The 17,580-nt window shown below is 33.5% G+C and overlaps 1 protein-coding gene across 2 annotated transcripts in view; it reads left to right on the top strand.

Annotated features, from left to right (window-relative positions):
• Window positions 1-9,565: 9,565 nt before the first annotated feature.
• Window positions 9,566-17,580, top strand: part of LOC129806026 (ras-responsive element-binding protein 1) — a 65,866-nt gene continuing 57,851 nt past the window's right edge. The window contains exon 1 of one of the 2 annotated variants that reach the window (XM_055854324.1): window positions 9,566-10,777. The gene's annotated coding sequence lies outside the window, so the exon portion shown is untranslated. The remainder of the gene's footprint in view (window positions 10,778-17,580) is intronic. The other variant, XM_055854323.1, reaches the window with a different exon arrangement.

The raw sequence follows: 17,580 nt of genomic DNA, 5'->3' as shown, positions 1-17,580 counted from the left end.
GTCACAAATTATCCGAAGAGTGACAAAATTTGCCCCAGCAATTTTGAGAATCTCCATAAATTCGACTTTTAAAAAACGATTCGAAAATCACATTTCTTTCGAGATAGAGGAAAATAGTCTTCTGCAATGTTGTAGAGCAGTAAATTTCCTATAAGATTTATGCTCATTATAAAACGTTTAAGTTTTCTCAGAGCTCGTGAAAGAATTAAATATGCATTTTGACAAGTTTTACCCCAGTCTCCCCTAAAAACCTAATATTTGCCTCTCAAATGACATAAATTCAAAATATAACCGATTTGCATTAAGTTGGTTGCATGTTTTGACCATTTAGAATGACTTTTTCAAATGAGGTAACAAACTTTTGGCGCATCAAAAATGATCATCCTTTGGAAAACAATTATTTTTTACATGAAATAAAATTATTTATTTCTTTTTAATATATTAGATAAGATCTACGGATTACAGGGAACTTATTTGCAAAAAGAAAAATTTGGAAATGTAATTTTTTCTATCATTTTTTCCACTTAGTTTCTCAAATATACATTAGGCAACAAACTATTGACACTCACTGTAGGTCAAATAAAAACTTAAACTTTCATTAAATGAGTCTTAAAAAAAACTCCAGCTGATTGAAACTGCCCTACTCTTCTCTGTTTCCTTTATCTTAAAATTAAGAGGATAATCTCTCATTTAGAAAAAAAAACACCGACAGCATGTAAGATTCAATCTTACATCGTTCTTCTTTAAAGTCAAAGTACATCAGTAGCTTAAGGTCAGCTACTTAAATGTTACTGTGGACAACTGAAGCTGCTGTTGGCTTCTTGTTCTCCTCTCCGAGGTACTAGAGTGCTGGGAAAGTTGTGATACTGAGGAATATGCCTCAAAATTCTCATAGACTTTAATCTCAATTGAGATAATCATGTCGAGAGGTAACAGCCAAAAATATTTCAAAAGACACGGAACAAGTTCCATTAAAAGTATTTAGCACTTTTTGCTCATCATCAACTGACCCATGGAGTTCATGAGAGAAAAATCTCACAGCGATCCAAGTCAGGTAAAGTCTCAGATCATGGCAGAAGACAGTGAATCCCCTTGGTTGAGACTTCCGTGTCTCTTGGTGAACTGAGAAAGTCGACAAGAAATGAAATGAGTGTCAAAAGGTGTTTGGGGTGATTTGGTGTCATCTGGCTCTTCCTTCAATTGTTTTCTCCACGGAGGGTATAATGTACCACCTGGTGCTATTTAATAAAATCTCCATATCAATGGTCTATCCACGAGAATTTCTGTGTCACATTCGTACGCATTTCTTCCCTGTACTTGATTACCAATAAATTTTCTTGGCAGTTTTATCCATTAGTCTGTCATTTCCCGCCTTTTGCCTTTAAGCCCAAGCAAAGAGAGTGTTGGAGAGTGTGAAAAGGTGACTGCTACCGTTTTCTTGACCCCTGACCTATCCCCACCAGGTGGGGAGATGTCGTCATTTCCTCAATACTCCAGAAGCACGCACCATCCCGGAGAAATGTGGCGCAGAATACAAAGTCTATGGGAACAGAGGCCTAGAAGACCATATCCATGTGGAGGCTCTGTGCTGCTGCAGAGATGAGACATTTAGTGAATATTAAGAAGGTCTGGGCACCAGAGATTTGATGTCAGTGATAAATTTGAGGAGAGTGAAAGAGGAGATAATGCCGAGAAGACGCAAGATGAGAATGATGAACAAATTAATGTGAAATTGTGTGTCGGGTTTTGCTGGAACATCTCAATGGTACTCAGCACACAAGAGATGACCCATCTTTACAAGAACAACGAATTTTGTATTTTTTACTGCTGACATTGTCCAGGGTTAGGGATGTCACTCGATCTCGGGAGACGCTCAGAGACGGCGGGATGAAAGTCGAGACAATGGGGAGATGAGACAGATGGAGGAAGCACTGAGATGATTTCGCGGGAATACAATGTGATTATATGGGAACAAGTACGAGTTTCTCAACCATGATTACCTTGTCCACCTTTAACCAATGACCACAAATTTTTGGAAAGTTGACTTCTTCGTTCCATGAAACATTTTCAGTTTCTTCTCCCCCTCGTCCAGAAGGGTTATCCAACAGATCTTTACTTCTGGATTTTTGGATTTTTGTACAGAAATGGGACCAACGCGCAATTTTTTATTCCGAATTTCTCCTAAAATGTCTTGAATTTACGTACATGGAAGTCCAAGAAAGGGTTTTTCACAATTAAGGTAACATTTGCAATAGGGTAACGTGTGGTATTTCTGACAAGATGCTTTTCGGGACATGATATGGGTATTTTGGGACACATAAAAAATCCTATAAATATTTGTTTTCTAATTATTTTTAAGTTCTAGGGTAATGTGGTACAATTTGGACAGGGCTTTTTTCTAGATAAATTTAGTACTTCATTTTTATTTGTATATTTTTAAGGCTTTAGTTTTATATTTTGGTTCCTTGTGCTTAAAAACAAATTCTGTACTGTATTTATCAAGAAAAAAGCCATGTCCAACTTGTACCGCCGAATTGTCCAACTCGTAACACTATGACCAACTTATATAACTTTACCCTATATGAAATATTAAGCTCTTTACGTATCAGACAAACATAAAACTTCTAAAATTTTATTCAATTTAAAGCGTGAACTGTTAGTGTCACATTTCACTTTTTACAAGACCTTCAGTGTGATCAATTTTTCAGATGTCAACACAAACAGTGCTCAGTATTTTTCAATTTAAGTCACTTTAAAAGTGAAATTTAAACAAAATTTTTATGAAAGAGTGAAGTTTAGAACCTCTACTTAAAGGTAAATAATCAGACTCGGTGAAATTTATTTGCATAATAGCGATTTTTGTCTGTCCCGAAATATACCACTCTTACTTCTTTACATTTTTTGCTATTTTGTATAAAAAATAATGCATTGTTTAACATATTTATATAAGAATCTTATTCTGGATAGCATAAGGAACATAAATATTTGTATCAACAAAGAAAAAAATTATTTGAGATGTCGTTAAGCTTTTTTAAATTTAAAAATGTTAAAAAGTGTCCCAAAATACCACACGTTACCATATATGATTATATGAATTATATCAAATATGATTACTTCAAGACCAAAAAAATATTCAAAGATAGGTACGTTTAGAATAGAATAAGGAAACCAAGGTAACACACTTTTAAAAAGAAAATCTATATGCAAAATTATAATTTGGAACCAATTGGGGTAGTACCAAACAATTATTTTTATTTTTAAAAGTTATCGGTCAAAAGTTTCTTGACAAAGCTATGTTCGAGAAATCGGATAGACAAAATGATAGAAAAAAATACTTTTTAAAAAAGGATTTTTCCTTGACTTTTTAATTAAAAGGGTGAAATAATTTTTATTGGTTTTTGTTTTTCAGTTGAGATTTTTTACAATGTCTTATGTTACCGGTGACCCACTCACTAGTCCTGAAGGGGTTAAGGGTTGCAAAAGCAAAGAATTCATTATGCTATTAGTGTTTTTATAAATTAAATTTAAATTTTGACTTGCTAGAAAACATCCGAGATCCCTTGAATGGTTATTTCCAAACTTTAACCCAAGACTTTTCTATGATAATGCTGTTTTCTTAATATATTCAAATGAATCCATTGATAGTAAATAAAAAGACAATTCAAATGATATCCGGAAATGATTCTTCAACCTCACAATTCTCAATTCTTCTATTTATACCATTCTTCCTAATGAAATTCAGACCATTTGTGCGCGAGCTAAAGTTCAAATGTCTCGGTTAAAGTTGACGTGAAGAATCTCAAATGAGTCGAATGTCTTTCTCAAGTGGAATTTGCAAAAATTGATAAAAATTTTACTCCAAGATTTCTAGTTCCATATCGAAAATATTAGTCACGTTTGGGCACATGATGCTCAAAAGTCTCTTTAAAGTTGACATGGAAATATTTCTCTACCTGTTTTTCCCATAACGGACACCTTGCTCATAAGATTTTGGGAAGAAGAAAATTTTTCCCTCACCACCTTAAAGTCCAGCAACATGTGCTGTAACTAAAATCCACAAAAATTAACAAACAGAGGCAAGTTTATGGGCCAGAGAAAGAGCCAGAGTCTCAAGAGACAACGGGAGGAAGAGAAGAGATACCAGTTTTGTTCCATAAACACTGTCCATCAATTTTTTGGGCGCCCTTGAAAAATTCCCATAACCATCTTTTATTGCTCGAACTTTGCAAAGAAAGAGCAATTATATAGAGATCATTTATTTTTCTATGGGAATTTTGATTCTTCCATCCCTCAATCTCGAAAGGGTCCTATGTTGAGTTAGTATAACGATCGTGGTATGTATTTCTCGAGAAATTACATCACCGTATTTATCCATTCAACCCTTACCAAAATAGGGGCCAAACAGTGAGAGATAGTGACTTTATGTTGTAGAATACCCCCACATTCAGGGATCATTTACATTAACTTGATTTTATCCTATCACGCTGCATATTCTTAAAAAGTATGTTTTTAGTAGATTCTGCAAAGTAATGAGAATTGTCATACGAGAATTCTCATACTACAATTATTGACAAAATAGCGCAGAAGCTTTGCAAATAAGAGACATCGTTAGATCAAAGTTCCCATTAGCTAAATTAAAAATGTATATTAAATTGTTATACATTTCACACCAGATTATTCTCACCTATGATAGAGAATCTCGTTGTCCCAGTGACTTTGTCATATGACATAATGAATATCTTACTGTATATCTTACTCAAACCTCTGAAAACTACCGTACGAACTAGAATCCTTGATAATTGTCACACCTGTACGGGAATTTTGTAACTATATGACAATGTCATATGAGAAACTTCCATGGTAAATTCTGGAGTAGGACAAAATTAAAGCAAAGCGTCCATCTAATGACCATTATAAGCAGCTCTATGGAGCTCTCAATACCTGACATGAGTCGGATTTTTAATTAGTTTTTCGTAATTTACCGCATAAAAAAATTAATTTGTTACGTGACATTGTCATGCTGTTACAAAATTCCCTTATTGGGGGCACATTCTGCTATTCGGGAGTTTTTCATATGAGTACGAAAATCTAGAAATGCCAAATGCGCATTATTTTAGTTAGTGAAATAGACTCGATATTTGTGTCCTCGAACACAAAAGTACTTTTGCATTATTTACTGTTTACCGGTTCTCAACCGATTTAAACCGATTAATAAATCACTCTAAAAATCCCCCAAAAAATAGTTCTAAAAGTAATTAAAATGATTTTCGGACAAAAAGTACTTATCGGTTGATAACCGGTTCACAACCGATATGAACCGATTTATAAATCACTCAAAAAAATTGTCCAAAATACACCTTAGGCATAATATAATTTTAATTTCGGTTAAAACTGATTGTTCGATTTATCGAAGATTCCAAGACCTTTCCAACGAGATCAATAAGATACCATACGGAGAATATCAACACGCTTCCTGGACCTTTTTAACTCTTGTCCTCGAAAAGATCATATTGGGAATGATCCAATGGAATTTACGTTTATGGACAAAATGTTAGCCCGTGTAATCTGTCTAAAATATTATCCAAAAATGAAATAAAATCACACCACGCGTTTTCGAACAAGCCCCCAAAAAATCCATGGTTTTGGAGGGGGTGGCAAGGGGTTGGGGGAAAATAAGGGGCATGCTAACGATCTTTTGGTCCATTTATGGGGGGTCTCCTGACAATCTCAAGTCAGTACCTCTAACCGTTTGTCCTCTAGATCTGGCAACAGCTGAATGCACAGACGGACAAGCAACATGACGCCAAAAAACTCGAAACTTCAGATTTCCAAAATTCTACCAAAATACGACCCCTTCACTATTCCTGTGGAGTTCTTGCAGTAAAGCAAAAAAGGAAAACGATCAGCTTATGCTGAAAACTGGAACAATATAAAATAACATCGAAAAAGTCCATTGTTTCAGATGATATGACAATTGGAAAAAAATATTTTTTTTAGAAATTAATAGTTTAACATTAAATTTTAATAAAATAAATTTTTGAAAACGATTTTTAGACTAATTTTTTTGCATTCTTGTATCTCTCAGCTTGGATTGTTGAAAATAAAGAATTTTATGAAAAATTCTAATGTAATAATCAGTGATAACTGTTTTTTACTTTTAAAATATAATTTAGGTAAAGTGCCCTCGAGTCGACCAGTGGTCAATGTTTGAATGTTTCAATGGTGAATTTCTATAAAATTGTTTACTGATTCGTATTTATTTATGGAATAATTGACTTTTTAATGTTAGATCATACACAAAATATTCGTGCAAATATAAATACATTGAATACATAACTCTACCGGTCGAATTGAGGAACCGGTCGACTTGAGGGCACTTTACCTTATATAAAAATTTTTCAAAAAATCAGTTAGTGTTTTAAATATAGTTTTATTACATATTTTTATTTGTCTAAATATTACACTTTAATTAGTTGACTGTATGATTAAAGTTAAAAGATAATTAAATTAAAATAGCCTCAAGCTTCATAATGACTAAATTTTTTCTATGTTTCTGGATGCGATGGGTCACATTTATTGAGACACATAAGACAAATTTAGTCATTAGAAAGTTCGGGATCATACAAAGCATGAGCATTTTCCCCTACAATACTTGCTAGTTTAAGATAAAAATTTAAATATTACACTATTGAAGCTCAAATTTACGATAATGTATTTAGAATTATACAATTCTGTATAAATAATTGGTGCAATATTAAGGAACATTAAAAAACATTAAGGAAAAGCATTGGTTATGTTGCACAGTGTTTTCGCTTTAAAATTATTATTCATGTATCATATGTATCATTATTCATGGGGAATCAGTGGCGCAATAGGCAAGACCGTTGACTCTTGGGCGGATCGATTCCCTGGCTCGATTCACTGTTGTGAGTTCGAGTCCCGCCCGGTGCAAAGATCTGAATGTTTAGAAAAAGACATTTTCACTGTGATATAACGTAATAAAAATGCACCGCCTCGCCCAACAACTCCGGGAGCATGGAAGAAGCATTCACCATACTACGGGAAGGCGCTCCTGGGCGGTCTACAATGGACTTCGCAGATTCTTCCAACACGGGATATAACGCATTGTAAAAAATGATTACCTTGTAATAAATATCTCGATACGATTAATAATAATTCATGTATCACATACCATTCTGATTTACTTTATGCGTTACCTACTTATTGTGTTTGTCTGCACCTCACAAGAACTTTATTAGATTTGGGAAATATACAGGACCACTTTGTAAGTAAGACGTCACTCCGAATTCCGAACATCAACCCTGTAAATGAGATGCCCACTGACTCTGAAACCGTCTTCAGATTTGAGGTTTAACCCAGTTCGGGAAGCTCGTAAAAATCTAAATTACAAGCAATTTTACTGATTGTTCAAAATATAAAACATTATTAATTTAATATCCAATCCTAAACGACAACTTTTTAAAAAATCTTGTCTGACAAGAGCAGGAGTTAAGCCATATGGCTAAATCTTATACAAGCTTCAGACCTAAGACTAAGCCATAGTTTAACTTCTCTAATTCCTTATCAGTCAAGATTTTTTGGAAAATTTTAACTTAGGATTGGATAATCAGACCAAATGGTTCATTAGATTCTGTTGAACTAATAAAATTGCTTTTTATTTGTGATTTTGAGGTCTTCGATAATTGGGCTAAACCCTTAGTCTGAAGACCGCTTTAGATCTGAAGACCGCTTTAGATCTCAAGACCATATTTGATTAAGTTTGGTCCATGGTAATGTGCTTCTTTCTTTTGGTTTGATTCAGTTGAACTAGAATACAACAGAGGTCAAATTTTTGAAAGTAATCAGTCACAACTGGTTACTGTCTATTTCGTTTATCGATTGCCTAATTCGGGCGACAAACTTTTTGAAATGCAACGATTTTTTATTCATGTGCATATAGATATTGAATTTGCACACTCATATATAACGTAAATTACATGAAAATCCCTCAATAATGCAAAATCACATCAAAACAAGACAAACCATGCCAAATTTGAGCATATTTGATTCATTTGATAATCATAATCAAACTTGAAAAATGACAACAAACTTTTTTAAAATATAACCGCAGCCCGAATTAAAAAGTAGCCTGATCTTAAAAGAGCTGAATTTGCGAGAGTCTACTGTACTTACCATTCCAACATTTTACTTACCGAACCTAATTTTTTACTTACCAAAATTGATTTTTTTACTTATCAATTTTGATATTTTACTTACCAAGTGAATTTTTTACTTACTTACCAAAATCATTTTAGCCTTTTTTATTGGGGGTCATTGAAAACCGTAAGTTGATATCTGTTACCTTTTAAGCTCCTGGCCGGTGACAAGTTGAAAAAACAGTCGGTTATATAACTGCTCTCTCGCTTTGAGTTCGAGCAATAAAATGAAAGTAATCTAACCAATTAGAACGATTTTAATAATTTGAACTTGATTCCTTATGGCTCCGGCACACCTTTTAGATCAGGAAAATTTCATAAAGTCGAAATTCGGATCCCCTTCTTTCTCACATGTTTTGCATATGTCTATCTCATTCTCTCGCACTCTTCTTCTTCTCTTAAACATCACTCCAAATTCAATTTAGCTCAATCGAATTTGGTATGCGAAAGAATGAGATAGTCATATACCAAACATGTGAGAAAGAAAGGGTTTCGAATTTCGATTGCATGAAATTTTCCTGATCTAAAAGGTGTGCTGGAGCCATTATTCTTTGTATCAGAAATGTGTGCCTTAGGCATATTTTAGACCGATTCATGAAAAGTTTTTTTCACAATTCGCTCAATGGGCAATTGAGAGCATTCTTGAGCTCCTTCAGATTTTTAATACCTCACAGATTTTCAATGGAATATTTTTAATGAATTTGACCCAGATAGTCTGATGCTTCAAATTTCTTGAAATGAACCACAGGTCATGCTACCCCAGTTCAAAGGTTCCCAATTTCTCCCTAACGAGTCTGTCACTTGAATTTGATTAGTTTCGGTTCATAATCATTCAACAAATTTGATTTCAAAATAAATCAGTTGCGTGAACTACCCTAGCCTCCTCTACAAAAAATCAAGCGGTTGAATTTGGGTTTATCGTAATTTGGTTTATGGCCAAATCTGTCCCAGTGACTATGTCGTCTGGTCACTCTGCGTCAACATCCTCTCGATTTCTCTCCGACACTTCTTGACAATCGATCTGAGAAACTATATCGCAGCGCCATATGGTCATTCCACCGGGATCCCGTGCAACTTCCGTTCTCTCACCTCTTCCTCACAGAGTCATCGGATTTCACCCAAAAAGGTGAATCACGTCATTGATCTCTTGGAGAGGAAATGCGTGATTTTCCACGGAAGATATACCATATTGACTTAGTCGATCATCCCACTTCTGAATGTTGCGGCTGCTGCTCCTTCTGAAAATTTTTCACCTGGCCCCACTGTGACTGTGTGCGAGGATCTCCCCTCTCAATCAAAAAATTTTCTTCTCTCACCTGGGATTTGTGTGTGTATTGGGGTGTTTATCTCCTCTTTGTCTCTCACGCCAGAAATTCACCGGAACTCATCAGAGACAGACAGTGGCAAGAGTGAGATGGTCGAGGGACAGGGAGAGATGGATTTGGGGTCTGGATGAGGTAGAAAGAGACCAACCATGAGTGCGGTAGTGCGAGAGAAGAGCCCTGGGCTGAGGAGATAATCACAGAGCGAGAGAGAGAACACGAGGGCCCTGAGAGAGCCGAAGAAGAAGAGCAGGAAAAAAAGAACTAACAATATTCCCAACAAAAGAGTTTTCTTTGGGGGCCTCTCCGGAGGAGAGAGAGACAGTGTTAGTGGCTGGGATTGTGGTGGTATGGGCCTATGCTCACCTTCGCGAGCATTGCCAAGTGGACGTGAGGAAATTGATGACTGGGAGGTGAGATTGTAGTAGTGGATGGATTTCTCTGCTTCCAAGCTGCGAATACTCTCGCGCGCGTCCAGGGAGCCCAAAAAGATACACACCAGAAGCCGCGCACTGGCTCAAGCGGTGCAAAGAGAACTTCATTCTCCAGTGTTCACATCTCCCAAGACCTTTGGAGGAGAAACATCTCGTGCCTTGTCCGCGGAACCGTTTTTTTTGCGCCAATATCTCCTTGGACTTCTCACTTGACTCAGTCTCTACCAAATTTGTTTTTACACTGTGCACCTTGTGTCCCCAGGAGGATCATCCTCCTGGTTTTTTTTTTGCAATTTTTGTGTGAAAACCCTTTTAGCCCATCAAGTGTTCTGATTTGACAATAATTGTTTTTTTTTTTGGGATTTTTATCTGATTGTGAGAAAAGTGATTGGTTTGTTTTGCGGATAAACTTTTAAGATTATCGACAGACATCTCCAGAGGATAAAACCTTAAAAAAACATCCTTCTGAGCAGCAAAGTGCCTTCAACAAGTGCTTTAAAAAAAAAGTTAATCATGTTAACTTGTGCAAAAATTCAGGACTAAAAACAATTTTTAAAAAAAAGGACTGAAGTGTTGTTTGCAAAGAAAAGTGAAGACTGATTGAAACACCTTTGATCGAATCTTTGTGCTAACAAATGAGTTTGGAGCTTGAAAATGTCGATAGTGATGCACTTTGTGACAAGATAAGGAGGAATTTTTCACACTTGAAACTGCAATAAGCTCCAGAGAAACTCCGTATAGTTTCAAGATTTTCCCTGCATTTGGAGTTTTATTGCATTTTCTTCTTATCAGCTTTTGGGATTTGGTAAGTTCTGAATCGATCGATTTATTGAAATATGATATCATAAAGTTTATTTTCTATATGCTTTTTGCCTCTTTATCTCTGATCACAAATGATGATCTCAGGAGTTTTTCCCATATCCCATTTTAGAAAAAAAAGATTAAGCGTAAATAGGGGAAAGTGGGGCTAATTTTTAAACCAAAATACCAAAAAGTGAACCAAATATCCTATTCAAACCCCCAAATTCCCTTAAATGCCATTTCCCAGTGAAAATGAGGAAATCATCCGATAAAACATCAGGATGATAGTGTCCAGCTATCGTGGTCAAAACCACGAAACCATAATATTCTTTCAAAAAATTAATTTCATCACATTTTTTCTCACTCTCTCTTTGTATCTCGCGCTAAAACCAAAGATTGTGATTGAAAAGTGGGGCTTTTTGTCGTCTGACCAAGATAAGGGATACCATACAATGGTATAAGACGAATGAGAGAACCTAATTGGAATTATTTAGAAAACATCAGAATATTTTTCCTTTGTTTGGATCTCTTCTATCAATTTTCTGCGTTTCATTTCACAAAATCTTCCAATATTATTTTTTTTATGCTGAAACACCTCCAATTACGCCCAAAGAAATAAATTAAAGCAGAATTTTTGCTAACGTTGTAGCGTATGGCAAAATTCACAAGGTAGGGGAGAGTGGGGTTGGTTTATGATGAGTTTTATAGATTTCTATTTTAATTTATCTCAGAATTAAATCTAAAATATTGAACTAAGAAAAATTTTGTAATAATTTAGTCAGTTATGAAATTCTAAAAAATACTTTGAAGATTATATGATTTGATTTTTTTATGAAGATCTTGAAGAGTTATCTAAGGGTTATAAAAAATTTCTGTTGAAATTCTTGATTTTATCTTGCAATTAGGATTTACGATTCAACTTCTGAAAAATAGTTGACCCTTGTCATGTTCTATTTCTTCTATTATTTTTCGTATTTAATTATAGGGGGACAGGATTGTATTGTACCAATATTCGTCCAGCTTGCAATTTCGGCCACTTCCTTAGTTTCTCAGAATCCCATTTTTTTTTTGTTTTTTTCATTCTCTAAACGCTATTATATGTAAAAAAAAGCAAAAAATGTCGTCCCTAGGAACGAGATGATGTGAAAAACAATTTGGAAGAATTCCGGAAAGGCAAGGAACTATGAGAATCAATGTGTCCGAAATATTGCCCAAAGTTGTGTCTATATTTTTATTAATTTTAAAGTGTATTAAAAATTATTATAAAGAAAACAAAAGACTAAGGTTCCAAGCAACACTCCTTAAAAAGAAGTAACAAGAGTTAAGAAGTTTAACTATAGGGGAATGTAGGCATGGTTCGCACAGAGTGAACCTTCAAACGTTGCGAATTTTCTCTTTGTTTGCAAAGAATTAGGTCGCCATATCTTACCCAAACGATAGTTGATTATTAACCTCACAAGACGAGATGAGAAATGGAATACCCAGCTCTTTGCAAACAAAGAGAAAATTCGCAGCGTTTGAAGGTTCAATCTGTGCGAACCATGCCTACATTCCCCTACCGAAATTTGATACACTTACCCTAGATCTATTTTCTACGATAGAAGCCAAAAATTTGCAATTTTTTTGTTTAATTCTGTCATAAATCTTTTGATCTTAGATCTTTAACTCGACTTTTCATACTGATTTCAATTTTTCGATTAAGATCTATTACCTTTAACCTTAAAATTTCGTTAAATGTCTTGTTAAAAGACAACAAATTTATCTTAAACTTATTTCAAGAAAGGTCACAGAGCACCTTCGAAACCTGTTTCTGAGATTCTCAACAATCTTATTTAATTTTTAAAATTTACAGGTAAACTTGCAATGAATTTATTTTTGACTTAAAATAAGAAACCTTTGATCTCGGCACTAGATTAATCTAAATTGTGTTTTAATTTGTAAATTTAAGATTTGCAAAATAAAATCAAGACAGAGAATCAAGAGAAATATTTCTGCAATGGTAGTTAATTTTTATATTTCTTGCTTTTTTTAAAATTTTTTTGTCATGTCAGGATTACTTTTTACACTTTACAAAAATCCACTGATCATCTAGGCAATTTTTTACGAGAAAACTCTAAAATCTGGCATTAATCATTTTTTATTATTTTATTTTTAAATAATAAATTTTAACTCTTTTTAGAAAAAATGCAATGTTTTATCCCTTTTATACTGTTTACAAGTAATTTTATATTTCAAGAGATAACAATTAAAAATAGAATCACATTTTTTTGCAAGTATCTATCTAGTTTCAAGTTCTATTTCAATATAAAGATTAGGAGTGAAGAAAACTTCAAGATTTTGATATACCAACTAAACAAAAATCTATTTTTTCTTCTGTTATCTTGATGTTGCTAAACTGTTTATATCTATAATTTAAAGGACTTTAAGAATAATATATTTTTAAATAAATATATGAAAATTTCTTACCGTATTTTTTGCCGTAAACGATAGTTTTCGTAATTATTTTTTTAAGATTCCTTTAGATTACAGCTTAAAGTGTTTATATTTTTTTTATTTATTTTCTTTATTAATATTAATATTATATACGCTCGAGTCTTTCAACAACATTTCATCACTATTTAAGATTTTGTACAATATTTAACCATTTTTTAAGATGACGTCATAGGCCTTTATCACCCGAACAAAAAATGTATCAAGATCGAAAAAATATCCGGTTTTGAAATTATAAAATCGACAAAAAACGATATTTTTAATTTTTAAATTTCGAAATTAAGAAACAACTCCAAAAACTTTAAAAACTAAAATTCAAAAATTATTTATTTTATTTTGGTATACCGGACTTTTAATGCCATTTTGTATATTGTACTGTTTACAATTTTTATTCGGTTTTCAATGTTTATGAGGAATATGTCCCTCCAGACGCTTTAATCTTTAGTACCGGGCGGGACTCAAACTCACAACTGTGACAGTCGAGTAGGGAATCTCACTGCCTTAGAGTCGAACGCTCTTACTAAGTGCACCACGACTGACCCTCAATTTAAAAATTAGTTGTTTAACTTTTAAAGGACGAATGGGAGAGCGTTGTCCGAATAATAAAAACATTGTTCAGACTAATTAGAGGACAAAATAACTTTCTAAAATTAAAAAGAAAATCTTTTTTCTTCAGGACACTAGTGTCCCACTCATCTTTAAAGGGTTAACAATTTTTTTTTGTTTTTTCGCATAGTGTATATTTTGCTTATTCTTTTTTTAAATTTATTTAGGTTTAAACTGCGATACAATATTTCATAATTATTTCAGATCGTACAAATAATTTTTTTGTTTAAAATCAATCAGGGGTCTCAATTAGTTGACCAAAGGTATACTAAAGATAAAAATAATAAGGTCTTAAGCATTTCTTATAAAAGAAATTAAGTGAAATATGTTTTGTTTTTAAATTTTGAAAATAATTCAAGTTTATTGGTTTGTCATTTAAGAATAAATGATTTGTTAATTCCTGTTTAAGGAGGTCCCTCCAGTGTTAATCCGCAATCCATGTTCTAAATTCGTTAATAATGATTTATTTAAAATAAAATCTAGTTTCTTTTTTGAGAACATCATATTGAGATTATGATAGGGGAATATAAGGCTATTTTGACCTGGTGATACATTGAAAACGCTATTTTATCACATATTGCGAATTGAAGCTGGGCTTCAACGTAATGTAATTTGGGTAGAGAAACAATTAAACTGAATTAAATTATGGTTAGGTCAAATTTCTTTTAGAAATATGCGAAAAGAGAGCTTTTAATGTAGCCGCAGCACAATGTAACCCCACTTAGCGTTTAAGGTTTTGGGTTTTCAATTTATCAAAAAATACGAAAAATACGAAATGAAATGCGAAAAATTAGAAAAATGGATTTTTAAACAAATAGTTCGAATGTTATCGGTGTCTGAATATCATATTGAATTCTTTTGATTTTGGTCTTGATCTTGTTTGAAAATTATAAACAAACCCTTCAATTTTGACGTAATTCGTGATTAAGATCAATCCTGTGGATTGAGCATAATTATTATAAATCTTTATTGAGATAATACTGACTTCTAATCCTCTCATTTTGATATAATTGGCTCTGGCACACCTTTTAGATTGAGAAAATTAAATGAAATTAAAATTCACATCTCTTTATTTCTCAGACGTTTTGCATACTATCGGACTCTTCCGTACTCTTCTTCTTCTTCTTCTTTTGAAAGTCATAACAAATTCGATTTAGTTCAATCCATTTTTGAGTGAAGCCATAATGAAAAACGTTAAAGCCTTTACACTTAAGGTCTTTACACTTAAGGCCTCTACATATTTGGAGCTATTTTTATCAAAAATTGCTTTTGTTCAAATCAAATCAAAAAATGCAATTTTCGTCAAAAATTGCATTTTTTGACAGAATTTTGATGTTTTCACCTCTAGCAGTCCAGACAAGATGCTTTAAAAAAAAGCAATATTTTTTGACGAAAACTGCTCCCAATGTATACAGATAGAGACCATTTAAGAAAGAAAAGTATGAATTTTGATTTCATGAAATTTTCCTGATCTAAAAAGGATAACAAGGGCTTAAATATTTAATCTAAATCTTTAAGCGTTCTTAATCTCAAAATTGACGGAAAGATCTTGAAATTGTGAATACTCCCAGTACTCCAGTTTGAAGAAGAACTTGATACTATACCAAAATTAATATATTAATAAAGTATCTCAAGGATTGAGGTTTCAACACATCTTATTGCATCACTTAATTTTATCTAAAAAATCACTTCCTAAGTGCAAAATATTCCATCAATAAATCCATCAGTAAATTGATGTAAATTTCGTGATTTACTCACACTAAATTTCATATTAATACCCTCCCCAGGTGCTCTTTTCTGTGCTCAAAACACCTGAATGTCGATTGAGTGTTGCAAATTAAAATTTTTAATTTCACTATTTCCTCTCCCTACCCCAAAGAAGCAAAAGAAAAAAAACACTCAAAGAGCCAGTTGCTAATTGGGAAACGTCTTCCAAAGCAAAAATTTGCGCGAGTTTTGAAAAAAAGTATCGTCAACATTTTTCATAAAGGTTGGAGGCATTTTTCTTTTCTCTCTGCTCAAAATTTATGTACTTGGGAGGGGGGATATTAGTTGTTAAGGTGTCTTTAGTGTGAGAGAGATAATATGTGGTAATTTTTGGTCTAGAAAAGAACATTAAAATTGTTATTGTTTCAATGTGCCATTATTTAATGACAAATCGTGATAAATGTGTTGAAAAGTATTTCCATATTAATGCCACAGTCTTGGCCACTATCAACACAATTTAAATGGTGAAAAGAATGATGTGTATGGGAGTGACATGAATAATTTTCTCCCCACGTTATTTTATATGGAATTTTCCCCCTTTTTTCTTCATATTAAACTGTTCTCACCTTCTAATCTTTGATTCTTTGGGGGAGCCCCATGGGACATTTCCCCGGAATGGTCAGTGACAAAATTGGACGCGTGGAAAGTGGGCGTCACGGGGATGTAAAATTTATTGGGCGTGGATGGAAAAGCGAAATTGGGAACTTGAGGGTGAATCTCTCTTATTCACCCACGAAAGAGATTTCCATTCGACAGACTCAGTCCCTTTGTGCACTTCATCTCGTCCAATCATTCAACTTTGTTCTCTTCTTCCAATGCTCCTTCGTCCAATCTCCTCCGGTTTTTCCTCTCTCTCAGCCCAAAAAAAAGAGAACCAAAAGTTGAGAACCAGCAGGGAGAAGCACGAGAAGAGATGGAAAAGCACTAAGATGACTCATTAAAATATATCACATAATGGAGGAGGGTCCGACTTCTTCTAGTCTTCAGCTCGCTTGACCCTAAGGCGAGGAAAGCAATAATGTAATCAATCAAATTTAGTAGTTTTTTGTGATCTTAAACACGATTTTTTTTACCTAAACAAATTTACTTAGATTTTTTTCAAATTGTGCGTCAAAAACTTGCTTTGACGCCTGCGATTTAGGCAAGCTCATTTTTCCAATTTTGATACTTAACTGATTATATCTCCTGTTCTACTGAATGGATTTTAACTATCTTAAGTGCAACTGAAAGGTCTTTGAATGACCAGCAAGTTTCGTAAATTTGTCATGTTCGTGATAACAAATTGGTTATATAGGGGAAAAGCTCGTAATTTTGGACCAGGGGCATCACATTTCCTATGTTTCCCATATGTCTCTATCGCGCCGAAAAAACTTTTGAGTTTATTAGCTGTTTTCTGTCATTGTAGAATTAATTAGCAAAAAATACTAATACAAAATAAAAGCCAATTTTATAACGAAGAGGCAACCGAAAACCCCAAATTGGCAATCTACGTAGTTTTGAAGATATCTCGTGAAATGTGTACGAAAACAGGAAAAAATTACACTAGAACTGGTCGCATTTTTCGGAGCTAATGTCACCCCCCTGTTTTGGATAGTTTCTAAATTTGGACACTTTGAGGGTAAAATTGGACACTAAAAATAAATTGATTAAAGTACAACAAATATTACACATTCACAAAATAAAACACAAATTAATCCACACACAATATAATTTATTAGAACTTGCACAAAATAGTAGAAGACAGGGAGATATAATAAATATTCGACCTAGGACTACAAAATATGGTACTAAATCTATTTCATTCAACTCAATAGTTAATTACAATAGCCTTTCTATAAAATTAAAAAGGAATTCTGAAGAATACACACTAAAGAAATTAAAAAAAAAACACTGTAATTGAACTTATGTAAATCAAATATCACACAAATCTAAACAAAATTAAAA

This window comes from Phlebotomus papatasi, chromosome 3, assembly GCF_024763615.1.
Source record: "Phlebotomus papatasi isolate M1 chromosome 3, Ppap_2.1, whole genome shotgun sequence".
Taxonomy (NCBI): Eukaryota; Metazoa; Arthropoda; class Insecta; order Diptera; family Psychodidae; genus Phlebotomus; species Phlebotomus papatasi.
Note: the sequence above shows the minus strand (reverse complement) of the source record. Positions and strands in the feature narration are given on the sequence as shown.